Source organism: Octopus sinensis, linkage group LG1, assembly GCF_006345805.1.
Source record: "Octopus sinensis linkage group LG1, ASM634580v1, whole genome shotgun sequence".
Lineage (NCBI taxonomy): Eukaryota > Metazoa > Mollusca > Cephalopoda > Octopoda > Octopodidae > Octopus > Octopus sinensis.
The window spans coordinates 87,610,523-87,620,668 of record NC_042997.1 but is presented as its reverse complement, the minus strand read 5'-3'; positions in this window follow the sequence as shown (position 1 = coordinate 87,620,668).

The window sequence follows — 10,146 nt, the reverse complement described above, 5'->3', positions numbered from 1 at the left end:
GTGTGTGTGTGTGTGTGTGTATACATATATATATATACACATTCATACATATACACACACACACACATATACACACACATACATATATATATGATTGTTTACTTTACCTCCAAAATGTTTCCAACCAAAAGGTACAAAAAGTTAAGAATAGTTTAGTTAATTTTTTCAGTAGAATGGGCTTAAAAATCGTTTTTGATGACGATATCACGAAGGCCAACTTTTTAGATATTATGCTTAATTTACACATTGACTCTTACTTCCCATATCATAAACCGTTGACCAATCTTAAGTATATTAGCAAATTTAGTAATCATCCTGGAGCAATTACTAAGAACTTAGTTAAGAATATTTCATTTAGATTATCTAAATTATCTGCTAATGTTGATATTTTCAATAATAACGCTGAATTCTATAACTCTGCCTTAATCAAAGTAGGTTATACAGAAAATATTTTCTATATTGATTCTGCTCAGTCTAATTGTAAATGTAGATAAGATTTCTAGTCGTAAAAGAATTATTGATAACAAACATAACTTACGCACCGATACAAAGCGAATGAAGGCAGATAACCCTTATTTAATCCCCTATTATCGATCTAAAAGTAAATATAACACCTTCAAAAGTAATTACACTATGAATACTAGTAAAAATATTTGGTTAATAATTCCTTACGGGAGACAAATTAAATCTAATCTCCCGCTGCTGTTTCGTCAAGCTATTGCTAGGAATTTTCCAAACAATTCTAGATATTACTCTATAATCAATTCACATAAGGTTAGGATAGGTTTTTCAAACACAAAAAATCTCTTGCAAATTATATCTTCTCATAATAACAAACTGTTAAATATTAATACATTTACTAATACTAACATTAATTTAGCTAATACCATCCAACCCTCTAGAAATATTAATAACAGGGTTATTGTATCTGAAGTCAATTCCAATAGAATTAAGTTTATGTCAAGTAACTCTAAGATTAAAAATTCTATATACCAGTGTATAATCAGTACTCGTAATAAAGTACGATTTTACATTGGAAGCACATCGTTAGAGTTATCTAAAAGAATTTCTATCCATTACTCAACATTTAGGGATAGAAATAAACGGAATAGTACCAGTCTCAGCAAACTGATTTGGGATTTAAAAGACCACAATGAATAATTTCATTTAGAATGGTTGATCCTCTCAATTTCGATACCATATGACAAAGGCAAGAAATTCTGTCTTCTCTGCAATTCTGAGCTATTTTTCATTATTTTTTTCTAAAAATACTCTAGTAAACACGGTTATAGAGCGAGCATACAGGTGTAAGCATTGGCAAAAACATACATTTAGTGCATATAAGTAGTCTCTATCTCTATATATAAAACTGAAATGCGTTTTTACCGCTTGGATCGCTTTCAATGCCACTACGTCCCGTCCGATTCGCTCCAAAATTTACAGGGACATGTAGAATGAGGTGACGATGCCCGTGGGCTACCTTAGAAATCCCTATCTTAAAAGGTGTGGTTGCTAGGGGCCATCTTCCTCACTCACGCTATTTCCTACATTCCCTCTCTAACTCCCCTTCATATATAACTTTGACAAGTCCACTCCCGTTATTCAATGTAAAGTTCGTCAGACGGCGTTCTTTGATGTATCTGTCTGCATTCATAGGGAGAATTATCGCCACACGCCACCACCAACACACAATCATGAGAACAAATATTATGAATCAGATATTCATTGCGTTCATTTATATATGTGTGTGTGTGTGTTCGATATATAAATTTTATATATAATGTATATATACAAAGTGTATATCTGTATTTATGTATATTAAACTTTTTAATACTTTTTGATAGTTATATATATTTTTAAACAAATTATAAATATAATTTAATAATTTTTATTTTAAATTTAAATAATTTAAATTTTTCAATTTTCTATATTATATTTTTAAAATTTACAGGGACATGTAAAATGAGGTGACGATGCGCGTGGGCTACCTTAGAGATCTCTATCTTAAAAGGTGTCGTTGCTAGGGGCCAAAAACCCACTTTCACAAGTCCACTTCCGTTCTTTTACGTATATGTCTTCCTCACTCACTCACACTATTTCCTCCATTCCCCTCTAACTCCCTTTCACTTTCCCTTTATAAGTTCGTCAAATATAATGTATATATACAAAGTGTATATATCTGTATTTATGTATATTAAACTTTTTAATACTTTTTGATAGTTACGTAAAGGGAACTGTTTGCTTCTTTACACTTTTTGGGTGCAACTTGGGTGCGAGACAGATAATTTTCTCTGTTAATTACGTGACCAACAGGGGTCTAACAGGGGGAAATTATGCCTAAACATGAGCGCAGCGCATGTGAACATCCGACGTGCTTTGAGTCGGGAGAAGAATTGAGCTGACGCAGACGTGTTGCAAAACAAGGGAGTACACGTGCAGAACAGAGGTGCATGAGTGCAATAGGACTTGCTAGGCTGAAATACAGTGTACAGTATTGAATATGCCAGTGATTAATGCGGTAAGGCTGAGGCTGCCAGCCAGTGCTTGAGCTATTATATGCCTCGGTTGTGCAGGAACAAAAGTGTGGCATGCTGGAGCGTTGTAAGGGACAAACAACTTTCTCTATGTATGCGTGACCGACCTAGGGTCTTACAGAGATGAGTTGTGTTTACAAGGGCACACTGAGCATGGAAAACAAGCGAGAAAGGCATGTGTGGCGTATGAATGTGACAGAGATAGCATTTGTGTGTGTATTAACTATGTGTGCTCGTGTGTGCGGCAGAAGTACAAACAAGGTGTATGCGGGCAAAACAAAATACAGCGCATAGGAAAAGTCTCTCAGGGTATTTCAGACAAGATGGAGTTAATTTACCAGTTCGTAGTAAAGTACATAATAGCAGTTCGTTCTGTAACAGGATGTTCGGATCACAAGTGCAGATGCCGGTTGAACACATGTCGTGTAGCGGTTGTGGCTTCAATGCTGTGCCAGGTTACATTGGTACAGATCTCGCAGGTAGTGCTGTGCTGTTAACCTCGGTGAAAATCATAACAGCGTGAAAGCTAAACCTGAATGAGTGCTATGTACATATTAGTGTTGCTGGAGATGAAGGCGACGGAGATGGAGACGACGTGAAGGTGAAGGACGACGATGGTGATGGCGACGGCAGAGAAAGGTGACGTTGAGATGAAGGCGTCGGTGGCGTTGCTGGTGTATGTTAGCGTCGTCATTGGCTGGAGCAGGAACATGACTGGCTGGTCTGGTCGTCTGTCGCTGGAACTGGAACATGGTTGAGTAAGCTCTGTGTGGATGAAGACTGCGGTGGATTGATTGGTTCAGACTAGGTAGAAACTAGATTTTAGCTAAGTGTTAGCTAAGTCTATGAACAGAACTCGGGAAAGTTGGTTGAGTGTTCTATGGTCTATGACCAGAACTCGGGAAACTTGCTTGACTGTTCTATGGTCTATGACCAGAACTCGGGAAACTTGGTTGAGTCCTCATCTTATAAAATGTGGCCCCAGTAGACCCAAATGAAATCGGGTTATATTAACCAAAATGTGAAAAGGGGTCTAAATGGGGCTGGAAGGGGATTAAAATTTAAAGGAGCGGGTGTTTAGCAATTCTCTGTTACATCAAGCTAAAAAATTTGCATCAGCCTTTTAATCGTCAATGTGTTGCCGTCCATGATGAAGAAGTTTTGAATGCTTACCATCGTGAGTCTACTGTCGTGAGAAAGAATCAATTCAAAACTTGGTGTTTAGGGATTTTCTTTTACATCAAGTTCAAAATTTTACGCCAGCCGTTGAACTGTCAATACGTTGCTGTCCGTCGTTAAGAAATGCCAGCCATGGTGACTCTACTATCCTCAGATTCTATCCCTTCAAACTTTGGTTTCCAATATTTTATTATTTTTATTCAGCTCGCAAGTTCGTCTGTCCCTTTTAAATGTTAGTGTTTTGCTGTCTGCCTTCAAGCAGACCTTTCCGTTGTTACTGCCTGATATTTATGATTGATCTTTCTAAATATTTTATTTTTCAACTTACTCAAGATCTTTTGTTGTTTATAAATGGGAGAGAGAGAGATAAAGATAGAGAGTAAGAGAAAGCGAGGGAGAGTCCGAGAGAAAGGAAGAGTAAGAGAGTGGGAAAGTGAGAGAGAAAGGAGAGAGAAACAAAGAGGGAGAATCATCATCATCATCATCAACGTTTAACGTCCGTTTTCCGTGCTAGCACGGGTTGGACAGTTTCACCGGGGTCTGGGAAGCCAGGAGGCTGCACCAGGCTCCAGTCTGATCTGGCAGTGTTTCTACAGGTGGATGCCCTTCCTAACGCCAACCACTCTGTGAGCGTAGTGGGTGATTTTTTCATGCCGCCGGCACAGGTGCCAGGGGGGCTGGCAGCGGCCACGATCGGTTGGTGCTTTTTACGTGCCACCAGCACAGAAGCCAGTCAAGGCGGCGCTGCAATCCGCCACGTTCGGATGGTGCTTTTTACGTGCTGAAAGGAAGCAACAGAAAGTAACCACCACACTCTTACCCGCGCGTAGAGCGGGTCACCTTCAGCTAGTCATTATATATCATTTAAACTTTAATTTCCTTTATATTTAACATTCACTATTAATATCCCTACTCTTTCTGTTAGCTACTTATGACGTTATATCATATAACGTTTTTTTAAACAATATTAATAGCGTTCTGTCTATCGCTATACAAATCCATCATTTTTTGATAAAATGTCTTATTGACGAGTTTCGTTTTTTTCACTTTCCTGAGGAGAAGACTGCATTGTTTATACCATTTATTCTTTTGAATAGTATCAGTGGAATTTTCGAAACATGTGTCAAAAGTAAAAATATTTTATTACATTTTATTATATATATATATATATATATATATATATATATAAATATATATATATATATATATATATTATATATATATATATATATACATACATACATATATATATACACACACACATATATATGCATGTATACATTTACATATGCATGTTCGTATATCTATATATCTAAGTGTTTATTTGCCAAATTAAGATGTAGAGTAAACAGACTCTCTCTCTCTCTCTCTCTCTCTCTCTCTCTCTCTTTCCCTCTCTCTCTCTCTCTTTCTCTCTCTCTTTCACACACATACACATATAGATACATACATATATTATATACTTACATACAAAAACTCAAAAACGTATGTGAATGTTCACAGCAAGAGACACACAACTACACACATGCATAAATATATACATGGAGATAAAAACAGTTGGCAACAACTTAGCAACATGTAGACAAGAATGAACTCTTGTAAGAGACAGCTGAATTTAGATATTCAAAAGTACATGGTTACAGAGGTATAATGAGAATATTCTGCGATTAAATGTAAATATTCAAAAATGAGGAAGAAAATGTTAAAATTTGAAGGATGTGTTAATTACAGGTGATAATGCAAGGTAAAAAAGAAATTATATATATATAACAATGCGTAGGTGTCATTTCATTACAGCTGCTTCCAACGAAATTTTCAATTGATTAATGGGTACATTATATCATTATAAAAAACTGTTTCCTTTAGATGAATACACAAATTATAAAATTAAGAAAATTTTAAAAAATTTTAATCCTCAACATGTACAAATTTAGTGATTCCACAATCGACACTGGTCACAGATTCACCTCTCTCTGAACCTGTCCCTTGCATGGTCCAAAATATATTATGGACAATATATTTAAAATAATGTGTGTTTTTGAATTAGTTCAAGGGCTGATGATATACTCAGTCAGGTTCAATTAATTCATAACCTGAATATCCTTCTGTCAGTACTTCTGCACCATTGTTGGTATTCATCTATAATTGTTGTGCATGCATTTTAATTCTGATCCAACCCGGTGTCCTACCATTTAAGTAGCCTATTCACCAGCATCTTAATATATTATATATATATACACACCACATGCCCCCTTCACAGACATTGTAACACGGAAACATTTGGACACAACACAGAAGTCACATCAAAGGACCTAAATGGGAAACTGAACATGCAGAAGCATATGGGAATGAAAGAGGTTTCCTTTAAGATCAAATTCAATAACCTTAAGTCCTCCTTGAATATCCTGAGAAGTCAAAATTCCACAGCCCTAACCAGGCATGTATGATCATTAAAGGAAAGCACCATGGAATATGGCATAAAGTGGAAAATTTAGAGAAGTGTAAGGCTAATTTTGATAGTATCAGAAAGTGCAGGTTATGTTTAGCCAAAAAAAGAACCATATTAAAAGCTCTCAATACCCAGATATCTACAGCAGTTAAACTAGCCAGAAAACCACACCATCACCATGACTATCAATTTTAATTTCCACTATTTGATGCCTGCATGGGTCAGGTGCAGTTAATTGTTGTTAATTTTCTATGGTTAGATGCCCATTCTATCACCAATTCTGTCTTGTCTCTGAACAAGATAATATTTTCCAATAGCTTCACATGTTTTCACAGAATATTAGACATGAATGACTGTTTATATGACAATGGCACTCATTTATGGCTGTCATGCAATGTCATACACATGCGTGTATGTGTGTGTGTATAAAATTAGCTTCTTTCAGTGTCTGACTACCCATTCCACTCACAAGGTTCTGGTCAACTCAGTGTTGTAATAGAAGACATTTTCCCAAGATGCCATACAGTAGGACTGACCCAAAACCATTTTGTCAGGAAGGTAATTCCTTAACCGCACAGACATGTGGGTATCAAAAATTTCAAAGCTTCTGACAAGTGATTGTAGTGATTTTAAAATTACTATGGAATGTATAATATCTATAGTGAAGCAGGCAGGTAGCACATCAAGTTAGGAAGTCAAACTATTTAGGAATAGGTTAAATGACATATTTATGTAGGAAGGACTCCTAACTTCCCAGGTATGTAACAATATTCGTAAGGATTACTTAAGAATGAAGCATCAACACCTTGTCATAAATTAAATAAGGAATGTCTTTTGGTGTTGTTTTGCATGATTTGCATGAATGTAGATGATATTTTTTTCTTTTTTCTTTTATTGGTTTCAGTCATTTGACTGCAGCCATGCTGGAGCACTGACTTTAGTCGAGCAAATCAACCCCAGAACCTATTCTTTGTAAGCTTAGTACTTATTCTATCGGTCTCTCTTGCCAAACTGCTAAATGATGGGATGTAAACACACCAGCATCGGTTGTCAAGCAATGTTAGAGGGAAAAACAGACACAAACACACACACACACACACATATATGACGAGCTTCTTTCAGTTTGTGACTACCAAATCTACTTACAAGACTTTGGTCGGCCCGAGGCTATAGCAGAAGACACTTGCCCAAGGTGCCACGCAGTGGGACTGAACCCAGAACCATGTGATTGGTAAGCATGCTATTTACCAAACAAACACTCCTGCCCTTTTCAAAGTTAATAGTGGAGGATATTTGCACATCCACAATGTTTGAAAGGCATAATGTACTAGCTGGCAGTGCATTATTGCTATTTAAAGAAACTGAGGTTCAACATATATCTTAAGCGACTGTATTTTTGAAAGTGAATTTTATTCTTGTGATGTATAAATGTCAGAAAGATGCCTTCAAACTTTCTGCTGGTGCTAATTTTGGCTAACACATCCATTTCCCAAAATGACTGAAACCTCTCAGTAGTAATTGTAAAATAAGGTGCAGGTTGCTTTTCCCCAATGTTACATCATAATTAAGCCAATGGATTTAGATATAAGAGTAGCTTACAATTGGTTATATCAATGAAATTTGTGAGCAAAGTTCTCATGGTCCACCAAAGCCTTGTGAATGGATTTAGTACATAGAAGGTGGAAGAGGCCTATTGTGTGTGTGTGTGTGTGTGTGTGTCTGTGTGTCTGTGTGTGTCTGTGTGTGTCTGAATGTGTGTGTGTGTGTGTGTGTGTGTGTGTGTGGTGTGTGTGTGTGTGCACGTGTGTTGTCCCGTGCCTCACAACTTGACAAAAAGTGTTGGTTTGGTTACATGCCTGTAATTTAGTGGTTCAGCAAAAGAGATCGGCAGAATAAGTACCAAACTTAAAAATAAGAAAAATGTACTGGGGTAAATTTGTTCAACTAAACCCTTCAAGGTTGTACCCAAGCATGTCCATGGTCCAAAGCCTGAAATAAGTCAATGATTAAAAGATGGCAATCAAAGAAACATGAAGACAAAGAACATGAAACCTTAAGTCTGCAAAACATTGCTAAAGACTTCCATTCTAGACAATACATGGAAAAATCACTTTTACTCTCTGGGGATAGAATACAATTTGAAGGATGCAAGATAGACTTCAAAGGGTCAGCAAAACAAATATCCATGTTAGCCATGCTAGTCAACATTAGTTCATGACTAAAAGACACAGAGGACAATTCTGTATGTCAAATGTAAACAGAATAAATATTAGTTTCAAATTTTGGTATAAGGCCGGCAATTCCAAGGGAGTGGGTAAGTCAATTACATCGACTCCAGTGCTCAACTTGTACTTATTTTATCAACCCCAAAAGGATGAAAGGCAAAGTCAACCATGACTTAATTTGAACTCAGAATGTAAAGATGGACAAAATACTGCTAAGCATTTGCATGGCATGCTAACGATTCTGCCAGCTTGCTGCCTTAAACAGAATAAATATTGAATGAAGTTCTTGATGGTGACAACAGAGATGCTAAGCATGATGAAGTGTAATCATTTCCCCAAGAAACCTAAACATTCTGTTATGCAAGAATCCCTTGATAGCAACATTTTGTATATTGACTTTCCAACAGAACTTGCAGTTCAACAATATTAACATCTCAAAAGTTTAACGGAACTGATTCTATGAAAGCAGTATTGGAATAGTAAATGATTGAAACTTAACTCTTTCTTCAAACCAATTCATCCCAAACCTGTATTAGCTGTTAAATTTGATCATGATGTTGATAATCCACCAACTGTTAAACCAGTTCCTCCTTTGTCTCTTCAGATCCTCCATCTGGGAACAAGGGTCAGCTCTAGAAGCACATAACAAGTTATCACTTCTACCACATAAAGATCCTCTGTTTTCTATCACAGGTAAATAAAATTAATAATCTTTGGTACTACCTTTTAGTTTAATTTTTACGTAGTTTTTCACATAATGCAATGTGAAATAATTTTACAAAATATATATAGGAACACAACAAGTACGGTTATGTGTTAAGAAGTTTGCTTTACAACCACAGGGCTTTAGGTTCAGTCCCATTGTTCAGCACTTTAGGCAAATGTCTTCTATAGCCACGAGCTGACCAAAGCCTTGTGTATATACTTGGATGAATTTGAAAGAAATTCTCTGCACGCGTGCGTGTATGTGTGCACATGTGTATGTGTTCACTCATATGACGTATGGGGGGGGGGCGTGCAAAGCACAAACACTGTCAAGGAGAATGGAGCAAGCAACTTGTTTTATTTCATAATTCTACAATTGTTTCATCAATGCGTTACCAGATGAATATAATATTATTGCTGGAATATTATTATATAATATATGAAATTATATATCAAATCAGTATTATTCCAGTAATAATGGAAAATATCAATTCAGGTCTATGTATGATAGCCAATACCCATGGACAGGCTTTATAAAGTAAACTCCAACATTATAACTCAAATGGAATTAATATATGTATCTTTTTATATATAAATACATACATATTGTAGACATGTCTACAATATTAAGCCCTACCAGCAGTTCACTCAGACAATCAGATAAACCAGACTAGCTTACCATTCATGTTAAATCATATTATTAGTATGATTTAACATAAATGGTAAGAAGTTTGCTTTCCTGTCACACAGTTTAGTCTCACTGTGTGACACCTTGGGAAAGTGTCTTCCACTATAACCTTGGCCAACCAAAGCCTCAGATTTAATAGATGGAAACTGAAAGAAGTCTGTCATATGTGTGTATGTGTGTGTAAATTTGTGTTTGTAAATACACATTTTGTTTTGGGCCATGAGTGACACCATTAGATTATAGGTGTTTCTGCCTTGTTTTACTTCATAAACTATAAAAACTAACACTTGAGCATCCTTCACCCAGTATGAGGTTATAATTATGAAAACAGCAGGCAAATTGTTGGTTGATGTGCAAATGCCTGGT